A 15,423-nucleotide genomic window follows, 5' to 3' on the forward strand; every position below is an offset into this window, starting at 1 on the left:
ACTGGGTTGCGCTCTGTACATGTATGTCACCCGTCGCAGTGTGCCTGTGCGCAGCCCTGGCCTGCATCTGCGTAATTTGAATAATTAACACACACACACACCACACATTAGCTGGCTGCAGCAGGCAGGGCATATGTGGTTCTCCGGGCGGTGCACATGCACCTCATGAGCAAGCGTGTCACTCGAGCCCGTCCCGGGCCGTTGCAGCCAGCGGCAGCCGGCAGCAGCCGGCAGCAGCCAATTTACTGGGAACCACCCAGGCTGGTTGGGTGATCTGATCGATGTTTTCGTTCTTAATTATGTATATTTCTGGTTCCATGTCATTTCATCGCCTGCCTTTTCATCCCCAGGCTTTTTAACGTGCACATTCAATCGAATGTGCTCATCGTTTTTTTTGGGGAGGGTCGCCCTCCCAAACTTATTTTTTGCCATTGCACACCCGCCCAAACACTTATCTGCCCTTTCCCCTTTCCCACCCCCACCTAAAAAATTCAATGTTTTCTGCTTAAGAAACCCTCTTCCGACCCTTCCTGCCCAGCTAACTATCGCCCAATCTCCATCACTCCCTTCCTGGGCAAACTCCTGGAGAAACTGGCCATCTCCCAGCTTAACCTCCATGCTGAATCTGTTGGTAGTCTTCATGACCATCAATCTGGCTTCAGAGCTGCCAGAAGCACGGAAACTGCTCTCCTGAACATCCGTGAGGACCTGCTCTTGAACCTCGACTCCAACACTCCGTGTGTTCTCATTCTGCTCGATCTCTCTTCTGCCTTTGACACTGTCAACCATGCCATCCTGCTCAACCGTCTCTGTGATAACCTGGGTATCACTGGTCAGGCTCTGGCGTGGCTGACCTCTTTCCTTTCCAATCGACCCTCCCAGGTCCAACTTGGGTCCTTCCTCTCTGACATCTTTTTATCCACCTGTGGTGTTCCCCAGGGATCTAATCTCTCTCCTTGGCTGTTCAACCAGTATCTGGCACTCCTTGCCCACCGCATCGCCGCTCTCTGCCCCAACTTTCAGTGCTATGCGGACGATACCCAGCTCATTTTCTGGCTACCCTCTGCCTCCTCCTCTCCTTCCCTCATCTGTGACTGTCTGTCTGCTATCCAGGAATGGTGTGCCGCCAATGACCTCTGCCTTAATGCCAGTAAGACTGAGATTCTACTCATCGGCACACCCACTCCCTCCTTCCCTGCAGCTCTCTGGCCAGCCTCTCTTGGCCCTCTTCCTGCTCCTACCTGCAAGGCAAAAAACCTCGGGGTCATCTTCGACTCCACACTGTCCTTCTCTCCTCATATATCTGACGTCTCTAAGAAGTCACACTACCAGCTGCACCTCCTCAGAGGTATTCTTCCCTTCCTCTCCTTCCCCCAGAAGCTCACTGTCTCCCGAGCCCTGGTTCTCTCGAAGCTGGACTACTGTAAAAGCCTCTATCTTAATCTGCCTGCCTCCACTCTCTGCCCTCTGCAACTCATCCAGAACAGAACTGCGAGACTTGTCCTTGGCCTCAAGCCCAGGGACCGTATCTCTCCAGGACTGAAATCTCTACACTGGCTCCCAGTGAATGCAAGGATTAAGTTCAAAACCCTCTGCATTGTCCACAAAGCCTTCTGGGGCCTGGGGCCTAAATACCTTCAACTCTCTCTTCCTAAATATCTTCCTTCCCGAGCCCTTCGCTCATCCGTCTCCAACTCCTCAGGGTCAGCCGCTTCTCGAAGCAACGAGCTGGGGGTAGATCTCTCTCCGCGGCAGGGGCCTCCCTCTGGAACAGCCTTCCTGCCTCCCTGAAACTTGAGGAGAACCATCTCCGGTTCCGGAAGCACCTCAAAACCTTCCTCTGCTTCTGCTTTCTCTCTCCCTCTCCCCTGCTAAATTCTTCACTGAAACTGCACTGAATCTGCAACTGGGCCACTCTCACCGACCTCGGTCCTGGGCCCAGCCACTCTCCACTTGCACTGCCTCCCTGGCAACCCCTGCACTGTGGGACTGTCTATGTATCCCTACAGGCCCCCCTTCCCAGCACTTGTCTGCACTTACTTTGCACTGGCCCTATTTATTTATTTTTATTCTACTTACTTTGTACTGCACTTCGCCCCTCCCCTTCCCCTTGCACTTTTTCCCTTCCCCCAACCCCTGCACTTGCGCGGTCTGAATGACACCTGGCCTAGTAGGATTGTTGTCTGTCTTCCCCTTGTTCCCCCCTCCCTGCCTCGTCGCACCTTGAAACACTTGTGTATAGGCGCGTTACAAATGCCATATCATATCATATCAATGAGCACATTTGATGGAATGTGCACTTTGAAAAGCCTGGGGATGAAAAGGCAGGCGATGAAAGGACGTCGTTCCATATTTCTGCGGTGGTGTGGCGCTAAACAAGGAGGCTGAAGTATGCTCGACACGGTAAGTAATTGAGATTCACTTTATTGAATAAACATACTAAGCCGGCGCCCCGCACTGCAACCACATCATACACTCGACATCCTTCTCAACCGTCACTCTCTCGAATCACTTAATGCCCTCACGCTCTAACCCAACAATCTCTCACACGTGCAGGCGGCGGGGAGCCGCGGCACTTCTAACAATAACATGGCATTAGGCATTAGAATACTACATCACCTCCCCCTTTACAAAATTGAAGAAGAAAGAAGGAAAACACATATATACACAAGGAAAACATGCGTATGAGATTACATAAAGTTGTAACCAATATTGCAAACACAACAAATAACATTGGATATTAGTACCCCTACATGAAGTTGTTACTTAACTCCGCATGACATAATCTCTGGACCAGAACGGTAATTTTTTTTCTCTAGAACTATGTACTATCCTCCTTTCACACACCTCATCACCATGTTGTTGTTGTACGCTCCGTTCACTGACTCGTCTCCCACCGTCACCATTCACATTCTCAATTCTATTTGAATAAAGTCATCACCAAACAAATTGCACGTTCGTCTCTCCAAATTGACTTGCTCATCTCTTTCATTTTTACCTCTCCACATCCATTTACTAACCCTGTCCAAATTCCATACAGATCCTCCTGTAACCTTTATTGTTCTTTTAAACACTTGTATCACTTTGACAGGACTGCTGTATTTTGAGTCACCTTTCTTAACATTTCGTCCCAACTTGATTTGCACGAAATCTCCCGGTAACAATCTCAACTTTGACCTTTCTAGAGACATACTATGCATTTCTGGCTGCTTGTCTGAACTCTGTAACCTTTTACTTAAACCTCTCCTACGATTTACCCATGCTGGATTAAGCAAGGTATTTGGGGCTCTTCCCCTCATTAATTCAAAAGGAGAGACCTCCATTCCTCTTTTAACAGACATTCTAATACTCCAAACCCTATCCTCAAGAACTTTGTCCACTGGCGTGTTGTTACTTAAAGCCATTTCTACTGCTTCTACAATAGCCCATTGGTTTGTGGGTGATATAATGATGAAAACCTCCATTCAATTCCTGATCTTTTGGCAAATTCTCTCATCTCTCTACTTCTAAACTGAACACCATTATCACTAATCATTATTTTGGGAAATCCCTCCCTTCTGCAGATTTGCATAATGAACTTTATCACCTCATCTGTATCAATTTTACTCACCGCTTTGACCTCCAACCATCCTGAGTAATAATCGACTAAAACTATCAAGAATTTCTTCTCCCCAAACAATCTCATGTATGGCCCAACAATATCAATTCCTACCATCTCCCATGGTGTTTCACCCTTACAAATATTAATTGGCTCTGACTTGAACACCTTGCAGCTCTTGTCACTATTCTGACATGGCCAACAATTCCTGATAAATCTTTCAATCATCAAATCCATACCTGGCCACCAATATTTCGACCGCACGTTGTTCTTTGTGCCAGTGATGCCTGGATGGCCTATGTGTGCTTTTTCAACGCGTTTGTTACATAAACTCTGAGGAGGAATCAATTTATCTCCCCTCACTAAAAATCCACCCTCAATAGACAATTCATCCTTCACTTCCCAAAATCTCATACATTCTTCACTAATTGCACTCTTCTCAGGCCACCCTGAGTCGGTATATCTCCTTATCTGTTGTATCACACTATCCCTACCAAGCTCCTGAATCCATGTGTCCTTGGACGTAACCTCAAAAATAACAGCCACCATCTCCTCATCTGTATCAGCTACTGTTTCCTTACCCTTCAATGGTAATCTAGATACAAAATCAGCAACAACATTCCGCTTTCCCGGTACGTATTTCACTGAAAAGTTATAATCTTGTAACTTGAGGCTAAGTCTTGCTAATCTCGGCGAGGCTTTACACATTCCTTTCACCGTGAGAACTTCAATTAAAGGCTTATGGCCTGTCTGAATTACAAATTTGCTTCCCCACAAATTCACTGCCCATGAACATGCCAGTAACTCTTTTTCAATGACAGAATATCTGCTTTCTGTTTCTGTAATAGCTCTTGAAGCATGATTGATTATCCTATCATTAGCATCTTCGTCTAATTGCGATAGCAACGCCCTAAACTACTCCCACTGGCATCAACAGTGATCTTGGTCAATCTCCCAAACTCGAAACCTCCTAACTCAAAAGAGTTGCAAATTTCTCTCTTTATGCCTTCAACCGCTTCATTACACTTCTCAGTCCATATAAACTCTGCATCTTTTTTCCATAACTTTCTCAATGGTTCTGTTACACTCGCAACATTTTTAACAAATCTGTTGTAATATTCGCACAACCCCAAAAATGATCTTAACTCATCTTTGTTATTAGGATTGGGCGACTCCTTAATTGCTTTCATGGCATCTCTTTTAGGCCTGTACCCCTTTCCATTCACAGTGCGACCAAGATATTCCACCTCTTGCACTCCAAACTTACATTTGCTTTTCTCAATTTCCAAACCAACTTCTTCTAATCTCTTCAACACTTCTTTCAACCTGCTGTCATGTTCTTCAGATCCCTTACCAAACACTATTTTATCATCCTGATATACAAGCCTACCACTTATTCCCTTAAGTACATGCGTCATAACTCTTTGAAATACTGCCGCAGCAGATGCTAAACCAAACGGCATAGGTTTGTATCTATACAGTCCATGTGGCATAATAAATGCCGTAATATCTCTACAATCTTCTGTCAGCAAAATCTGATGATAGGCGCTTGACAGGTCTAGCATGGAAAACAGATCAGCATTACCAATTCGATTCAACATTTCAGATATAATGGGAAGGGGAAATGTGTCAGTTATGATGTTCTTATTTACGTCTCTCAAATCTACGCAAATTCTTAATTTGACATTCTTCTTCAACGCAACAACAATGGGGCTCACTCATTCGGAGGACTCAATTATTTCGATCACTCCTTCAGATTCCAACTCTGTTAATTGTTTCTCAACCTTGTCGGCTATGGCAAATGGGACTGGTCTGGACTTTGTGTGCTTAACTGGTATTGCTCCATTCTTGAGAAAAATTTTGTGTGCAAAATGTTTTAGTAAACCTAATTTGAGTCGGTTGTCTCTCTTCACCTTGATAGTTTTATCTTTGTGCTCCTGTCTACAGTTAACAACCAGAATTTGTTCTTTGTCACATGGATCCAATCTTATCCTCAATCCAGCTTGATCCCTCCAACCTATAACATTGACTCCCTTCCATGCAACATAACTTTACTTGAGCACGTCTATCTTTAAATTGAATGATGCAAGAAAACCATCCAAAATCTTGATCTTGGATCCTTCAAACCCACCAGGATCTCGTATGTCTGATGCATTCATCTTACTTTTGAGGCCACGTGTGACTAAATTCTGCCATGTTCTTTTAGTGATAATCGTCCATGGTGAACAACTGTCCACCTTCACCTTAAGTTTCCAATTGTCAGCTATCACTTCACAGCTAGAGCATTTAAAGTCTCCACCAGGTGGCTCATGTATCAGGAACACCCTTTCTTCTTCCGATTCATCTTCTTCTAAAATGGCAGAAATTTTCTTCCTCCTTCTACATACAACTGCGAAATGAACTCGTATGCCACAATTTCCACATTTCTGCCCCAAAGCTGGGCACTGCTTTGAGAATGCATAATAATGACCAATTCTGCCACAATTGTAACACCTGTCTCGCTCTCTTGGTTGAGTCTTCTGAAATCTCTGATCATTTTGGATCCTGGGTTCATTCTTTGCCCAATTCTTTCCTTTAAAAGAACTTCCTTTTTGCTCAAAAGATTTTGCCCTGTTATTTCTTCCTACGTTGATTTCACTTTTATCCTTACTCCTACCATTAGTTTCAGTTCTGTCTTTAGGTCGCAGAACATTAACCTGAGCCTGTTCATCTGTTTCTTTTTCCTGTATCACTTTGATACTTTGCTTTTGCATACTTTGTACAGCCTCTTCTTTCTTGCTTTCCATTTCCTTCGAGCACAACTGACTGTGTTCCACATGTTTTGCAATTGCAATAGTTTCTGTTAAAGATGGATTCCCAACCATCCATAGCCTGTCTTGTACCAAATTATCCTTCGAATGAATGATGATTTGATCCCTGATCAACTCATCCAGGGTAATGCCATTGCCAAATTGGCAAGTTTGTGATAACACTCTTAAGGCTGAAACATATTCTTCAATGCTTTCGTGTTCTTTCTGTACTCGTGTATAGAACTTGTATCTATTTATGGCTACATTTGTTTCTGGGGCATAATACTTGTCCAATTGTCTTATGGCCCTATCATGCTCATCAGCATCGCCAGCTTCATCTACAGTCAACTCTGGTAATTCTCTGAACTTTCTTTGTCCTTCTAATCCTAATGCATGTAGCAATAGTAACTTATTTTTGCGGGATGTGAGTTCTTCTTGTTCTACGGCTTGAATGTAATTCAGCCAAAATTCTTTCCATTCTGACCACAAAACAACAGGTTGGCCTAGAGTTGGAAGGAAACTTGCCGGTGGTTGGATGCTGATACCTTGCATTATATTAGTTTGCTATACTGAGAAATTATTGCACACCACTTCCTTATAATCCTCTTGCTGACTCTGCTAAGCGCAGGATGTATAGTCTGTGACTACTAGTACAAGTACTGTGACGAAAATGAGGGAATCACTATACACTCTTCATTAAGCCTGGCTCTAGGTCAAGCAGATCATGTGACCTATGAGCTAAAGGCGGGTCCTTTCCTTCAACCCACCAGTAATACAGCGTTACTTGCAATTCATGGAAAACTTCCTGGACCAGAGGAGAAGACTTCCTGGACTCTGCACCATCCAACGCACGATGCGCGCCGGTTCGGAGCACAGGCTCTCCTTTCCAGTCCACCCGTGGACCAGAACAAATACTCGGCACAAACCAACACACTGTGTGCGCCGGTTTGGAGCACACGCACTCCTTTTCAGTCCACCCGTGGACCAGAACAAAGACTCGGCACAAACCAACACATGGTGTGCGCCGGTTCGGAGCACACGCTCTCCTTTTCAGTCTCGGAAACATCAGCACAAGCCAACACTAAGTGATCGTTAGCTCGGAGTGTCCACTCTTCGTTTGTCCTCTCCTTTGTTGGGGAAACACCAGCACGAACCTGCGCAGCGTAGCGCTTAGGCTCGGAGCATCTGCTCTCAACTCCTCTTCACTCCGTGGGTCCTCAGGACGCCGGCATCCTCATCGTCAAATGAAGTATGCTTGACATATAATTGAGATTCACTTTATTGAATAAACATACTAAGCCGGCGCCCCGCACTGCAACCGCATCATACACTCGACATCCTTCTCAACCGTCACTCTCTCGAATCACTTCACGCCCTCACGCTCTAACCCAACAATCTCTCACACGCGCAGGCTGGGAGTCGAGGCACTTCTAACAATAACATGGCATTAAGCATTAGAATACTACAGAGGCCATATGCCCTGATGTCTACCAGAGTTTGTTCCAGTGAAGCAGTCCAGCTCTGCCCACAACATCTTGATTTTACTTCTATGGATCTCTGTTTCACCCCTATCTACTGGCAGAGAAGAAAGGTGTGTACACCACCATCACCCTTTGCTTTTTCTTCCAGACTCCCCATTTAAAGCTGCTGGGCTGCTGACGCTAGACCAAGCAGACTTTGCGTGCATGGACACTGTGTAATGCATGGCAGATGCCCAATTGTTTCACCAAAGCATACCTATATTCACCCAAGAACACGGCAAGCCACACGATTGTACAGCAAGAAGGTGTGCAGCTACTGAACCTCAGATGATTGAACTTATCAACAGACTGACCATACACTGTGATTTCTTTGCTCAGTCCCACCACTAGGAAAGTGTAGAATTGCTTCCACCCAAGTCACCTTTTCCACTTTATTTAAGATGTTAACATCCCTTGTGTTCTCTTCTGATTCCTCTCACATCATTGCTAAAGACTAGTTAAACGTTGATCATTGTTGAGTGTTACAAATCCTGATGAAAAATGAACACACTGTTTACTACCCTATAAGAAGACCAAGTGACAGGCAAGCACAACTGAGAATGATGAATTATAGTGGATTCTTTGAGAAATGCAATTTCTGGGATTTATGTTTTCTTCATAATATTCTAATTATCGTGTATTTGGGTTTGTCCGTACAGTGTAGTAAGTTTAGGTCCTGCGACTCCTGGTGCAGGACTTTTTGGCTGCCTGAAATACATAGATTTACCCAAAAACCAGGACCCTTAACAAGCAGAACTTTAATGTTGTTTGTAATATGGAATGAGAGCAAATTAAGTTTGATTATCTCGATGAATCTTAATTTTTTTTGATTAAGTGTTAGAAAAGATATATCTTACTAGAGTTTTTTCAAACACACACAACTTAAAATGAACACCTCTCAGAGTAAAAGGTGAAACAAATAAATAAAATGTTAAGAACAACATTGCAGACTTAACCCCAACAGGAGAAAAGACTCTCACAATGAATCTGTGACCGAGACGAGAGTGTGCATGAGGCATAGCATTCTAAACCTCAGAAACTGCACCCGTGAAAAAACCTTTGCATGGTAAAATGCATCGTTCCTGCTGCAGATGTAAGGGTACGCATTGACACATTCTGTGGTAGTGCATGGAGTTGCAAAAAGATTGGCCCTGTAAGATTCAAATGCCTGCATGGTGTATTTGTACTACATACAGATAACAACTGTACACTTGTATTTTGGGTCTGAAAGTTAATCTGCGATTGGTTGCTTGTGGGGTGCATTTACAGGCCCTAAATAGAAATTCCTATCCCCTAAAAAGCTGCATTAAACATTGCCACCAAAAACGGCAGTGCTTTGCTTTCCCTGGCACATGTGTGGAAAACATTTGAGAACCTTACACTAAAAACCGCCCTGCCTGTGCATTTTATTCCATCTGAATGACAAAAAGTAAAACATTGCATCATGGACGGCCCTGCATGTGTTTCTATTCCATCTGGATGACAAAAAGTAAAAACATTTCACCAAGAACAGCTCTGTGTTGGCTTTTATTCCTTCTGAATGACAAACAGTAAAACATTGCATGAAGAGAGGCCCTGTGTTTGCTTCCTTCCATCTCAATGACAAAAAGTGAAACAGTTCACCAAAAACGGCCCTGTGTTGCTCTGATTTCATCTAAATGACAAGAAGGATGCATTACATCTAAAAATGGCTTTGTTTGACTTTTAATGCACATGAGGGGCAAGAAATTCAACACTCCAGGAGAAACGGCTTTGTTTTTCCTTTCATGTGAACTGCAAGATTTTTTTTTTCTCCAATTCAACCATTTTTCGCAGCACTCAAAATAGGAAATAATTTTGTTTTATGCTATTTCTCCATCCAATTTCCAGGCGGCGTTTGAGAGGTTAAGTGCATGTTCCTAGGACTTTGTGGACTGAAAAGGTCATTAAAACGAGTTTCTGGCTGATTTAAAAATGGGACAAATGTGACAGTTGGTGGAAAGATGGAGATGGACATTATGAATATGCTTGATCATTTGCAGAGTTATAACTGCTATACATTGTGTGAAAAGGACAGAAATGTGCCAAAGAGCCATGCTACATCGTACAGATCTGGCAATCGATTTATCTAATTCCCCATGACCAGACTCAACTGTATATCTTGTTCATATGGCTGGGATGAATATAAGTATGAAGTTATGAGGCATAACTCAGTTTTGATAAAAGGGGGTGGAGAAAGGAATGGTAAGCTGCCCTATCTCAGGGTAGGAGTACTAATAGAGTACTCCCCCTAGATTGTAAAGTGAATGATGTAATTTGGGCTATATAAGGGGAGACTGTACTAGACCAAAAAAACATGTCCACACACAAGAATCCGGGGATACAGGAGAAGGAAGATGGAGAGGAGGCAGCTGAACCATACCAAGGAGAGTGCAGAGACCAGACCCCTTGCCTAACTGGCCAGAGTGTCCTGAAATCCAGCTGGCTGTCCAGAATCACATCCAGGAGAGTGCAGCAACCAGATCCCCTGCCCTAGCTTTCCAAAGTGCCCTGAGATCTGGCTGCCTTTCCAGAATCCCAAACCAATGCTTACTTTGTAAGTAGCAGATACCCCCATTGAAAATACCATTGAAAATCCAATTGAAAGCCCCACATTGCCAGTATAATTCATTCACCTTCCTTAGAAGAGACTGTATTAGCCTGTGTATGTTAGCATATTCCTTTGATAAATCTCTCAGTTGTCTGTATAAGTCCTTACTATCATTTGGAAGTTAATTAATTAATTTCTCCTTGAAATCCATGGTACGAGTTGGTTAAAATTTGAAATTAACCCCCTTGTCCCTAGTGTCTTTCTTTAATAACTAGTCATTAAAGTATAGCCTCAACGGAATTAGTCTGTGTGATTGAAAACCGAATGTACCCATGTATTGTGGGCATTACTCCACAAACTTCTAATTTGCTCTGCCCTACTGAAAACCCCAAACCGTAGTCCCATTGAGAGTAATCCCTTTCGCCTAAAATCCTATCTGTTATGTGCCTTTGTTCTTGAAAACCAATTTCTGATTTTGAAAGCTAAACCCCATCCTAGTTACCTGTCATTGTAAATCCCATGTAAAACAAATTTCCATTTGCTGTGTATATTTTTCCTTTTGCTTTTCCAAAAAAACAATTGTTCCTTTTCTTTCCATGTTGCCCTAGTGTGCTGATTAGTATCCTCTAAGCTTCCCTATCTCCTCAAGTGTAGCAAAATGAGTTTCTGCCATTCTGTCCCATAGCAGTTGTGAGTAGCTTTGTGAGTAATAATTGGAATCCGATTCTGCCGTTTTGCTCCAAAACAGGTTTTAATTTTCTGTTCTAGCTTTCCATCTTGGGGTGGTGGGCTTGATAACAAATCCAATTTTCTCTTTCTATCTTTACTCCTTGTCACTGCTTTCCATTCAAAGCAATTACATTAGCTGATGTTTGGAGGTGTGTGTTTCAGGGGGAAGTGCTATCATTTGCTTAAAAACTGTTTTTGTTCCTGTTTTGCAATTAAAGATCTGAGTAAACTGTAATAGGATATCTGAACCTAATTGTTCTGTAGGAATCACTGCATTTGTGTTGCCACATATTGGTGGCTGCTGTATTTTGAGTATTGTTCCTTGTTCATTAAATGATTAATTAAAAAATATCTTATTGATACACACCGGCCTGGTTCCTAGTCCATTGTGACACAGGGTATTTGTGAAGGTTTCGGTGCGAGACGGTTGGAGGCCTGCTCAGAAAGAATCTGTAGTATATTAAAGATAAAAAGTGTTTTTATTGTGCGCCACATTCATTGTCCGGGAAGGAGTCCATGGCTGGAGTGTGCCAGGTAATAAAACCGTGATAAAGTGGGGCTTGTGCCTTGATTGAGGTTAGAGTTTTCACCCATGACAGTCGAACACAGCAGACTAACCCATAGAAGGTAGTGTTACTTTTGGTGGTTAAAAGCTGTTTTACACTGTAAAGGCACCATCCAAAAATGTGTACTCTAGGTATCAGGCCTGTGTATAAAAATTGAATATTGTAACCATAAACTAGGCAAGAGCAGGGTAGACATTTTGTCCTTGAATAGATAACCAAAAGTAGAACACTCTTCATAATGAGCACCGCGGAAATGAACATGGCTAGGCAGAACCTTTTGTCCAAGTTGTTCATTAAAGGGGAATGGGCAGAGCAGAGGCAGGAGGCCTGGCTATCCAGTATGATGAAACAGGTGACCTCTATAAACATGGATGTGTGGTAGGACAGTGGCCTGTTACATCAAGCCCTGACTGAATTTTACATGACATAGACCATCAAAGATGTGCAGATTAAGATGATCTAGCTCACGGCGTACATGTATTTCGACATGATAGTCATGGAAGTAAGATACCAAGAAAGTGTAACCTTTGTGCAAAATCAGTCTGTGCTTTTAAATCAAACACAGCGTGAGTTAAGGCAGGTAGAGGACAAAATGCGAGAGAGACGAAATTCTGAGTTAGAATTAGGAAACCTTATTAAGCAGCTAAAGGGGAAGTTGGCAGTTCAGCAACAAACTAATTCAGAACAGGAGGCCCAATTATCTGCATTAAAAGGGGAGTGCCAAGAAAGGGTTGGCTCTCTGGAAGAGAGTCATCTAAAATTGAGTCAACTGGTAACGTAGAATAGAATTTGCTTAGAGGATCTATGCACTTTGCAAACTCAGATTAAGCAAGTAAAAGAGGAGAATAACCAGTCAATCATTAAAAAAGTCCAATTTCAAACAGATTTTGACCAGGAACACCAGAAGTTGGGCGTTATAAAACAACAGAGAGATAACCTGACTGAACAGATTGGCACACTGTATCAGGAAAAAGATGCCCTATGTCAGGAAGTGTGCAAATTAAAAACCGACCTGGAGAAAAGTGAGTCATGTTTTCAGGAACTGACCAACATAAAATTAGAGAATGAAAAATGTATGGGGCACATAAGACAAATAGAATGTGATCTAGATCAGACAATACAGAAAATAAAATGCTCAGTAAGGAGATGCATCTCCTGTAACAAAAATGGTCCTAGTACTCCCAGACAATACAAAAGGCGCAAAAAGAAAACAAGGCCCTTTGTGAAGAGAACAGGGGACTCCAGAGCCAGTTAGTAGCACAAGGGAAGGTCATAGAAGCCAATCAAGCCCTGATAGCAGAGCAAAAGGCTCACGACTTTGCATACTATCAAGAAATAGGGTCATAGAAAGAGAAATTTGAGAGTTTTGAAAAAGAGTGTGCTAGGTTAAGCTAAATAAGGAGGAACCATGAACAGTTAGATAGTGACTGGGCAACCCCTGATCACAGTGTGATGCCCTCTGTACCAAGGGTCTCAAGCCAATTTACCACCCTATATGCACAAGGCGCTGCTAACTTCATGTCCACAGGTTTACAAGAACCGTGAACCATGAGGCTGCAAGACTCAATTAGGCCCAGCATGATTGAGCCAGCAGGCCAGCGTCCATCAGAGATTGATGGGTGTGGTTCCCTGTTCAGGTACAAAAATATTGTGGCCAATGTATCTGACCAAGAAGACTCATATGAAGAGAAAATCAGGGAGTTAGACTGGAAGAAACATCAGCTACAAAGGAACCACCTGGTCCACTTTGCAGATAAAAAGGAGTCTGAGTTTAGGGCCCACAAGAGTCTTCTGAAAACCTCCACCCAATAACGGACATGAGGGGATTTCTCCACCAACCCTAGAAGAAGGGAGGAGTCAGAGGACTACTCCCCTGTGCGAAAGAGGGAGTCCAAGGGAAGTGACCCAGAGATCCCACAATACAACAGGGGAGAAGAGATTAGGCCCGTCATTCTGGGATAGACTCCCAGGCTCAAAGAGTCAGGGAACACCTCAAGAATAGGGATGGGCCTCAAATGGCAGCAGCTGTGAGTCTGAGGACGAATGTACTCAGGTGCAGCGTTAAAAAAAGGCTGCCAAACAACGAAGAACTTTGGTAAAAGACCCCATTAGACAAATAAAAGCCATTAGAAACTTCATGACCTTGTACCATACAAATGCCAAGTACTCAGACTGGGAGCATCTGGAGCTGTATGACCAGATTATGACATCATTTGGCATTAAAAATGACCAGAATTCTATGGAGTTTGCCAAATGGACATTCTCCCCAGAATACTCCAGCTTCTTTGCTGGGCTGGAGGACCAGAACCATTCAAGGTGGTCCACCTACAAGGCAGCCATCTTGAAGCGCTTTTCCATGCACCAAAACCTCCAGGAGGCTCACAAGGTGGTCTATGACCTGCAGTGCAGAGAGGATCATGCCCCGAGAGATTTTGTCCAGGAATTGAAGCGGGCATTTGCAAAAACCACTAGGCGGGTGCCCACGAACAGTAGGGAGTTTATTAATACCTATTTCCATACACTCCCTAAGTATATTATGATGCAGTTGGTTAGGGACTTCCACGATAAAAGGACCCTGTAGAGGGTACTAGAGCAAGCTACCTGGGTGTATGAGGTCCAAAGGCCAGTAGAAAATAAGAATTACCCCAAACAAACCAACAACCCCGCCACTGCCAGGGTGGCAGGGGTGAATGTTACCCCCATTTTTGACCTGGAAATGGGGGACCTAAAAATAGACCTCCCACTAACCAATCAAACCAGAGGCAGAAAAGACCCTCTGACCAGTCTCAAGCAGGTGGTAGTCAGGCAGGGTACCCCACAAATGTGTCACCTGCCTCTGCCACTTACATCAGCCCCAGGTACAAGGGGAATAGACCCATCTTGGGGTATGTATGGACTCCAGGGGGGATACTCAGGTGAGTACAGCCCCAGGAAACATCCCCATAAACTTCCCTCAGGAGGGCAGTAATCTTCCACCCTCTAGTTTTAGTTTCTTCCCCGAGTACCCTCAAAACCCCAATAGTCGGAACAACCCTCCTTTCTTGCCCCGATTTCAGGAATCTAGACCACCAAATCAGGGAGAAGGAAGACCAAGAACGGAGGGCTACCAGGGAAACCTCCCATATCAAGGCTTCTCTGGGAGAAGGGACAGTTACCCTTCCCGAGAGCAGCAAAGAGTTGATGCAATACCCCCTTATCAGCCCGAGAGGGTGTCACAACTGGACTGTCTGGTCCAGAGCTTGACCCAAGACCTGCATCGTGTGTTGAGGGCTCAGCAGAACCCTAAGACGATCATGGCCACTCAGAACAGCTCAAATCCATGGTCTGGCACCCCAGAATATTGATGGGGAGGGAACCCCGACAACCAGCAGGTTCCAGAGAAGGAGGCTAGGGAAGAAGGGAAATGCAAAGCCCTAGAGAAAGCTTCCTTCCTCACCTGTGAAAACCCCCTAAAAACTCAAATCTCCTACCCCCTAAAAGCTGGAACCTAGGAAACAGGGGGTAAGTAGGAGAAACAAAGAAGACCCATTTTGTGGAGGAAGTCAGCATCCTCCAGTTTGAAGTGGAAGAATCCTTGGAGGATTCTGGGAAGAAAGTCTTCTCTTTCAAGGATGAGGGGATTCCTCCCAGAGAATAATGGGTCCCAAAAGAT

This window comes from Ambystoma mexicanum, chromosome 5q (assembly GCF_040938575.1).
Source record: "Ambystoma mexicanum isolate Mex_15411 chromosome 5q, UKY_AmexF1_1, whole genome shotgun sequence".
NCBI lineage: Eukaryota > Metazoa > Chordata > Amphibia > Caudata > Ambystomatidae > Ambystoma > Ambystoma mexicanum.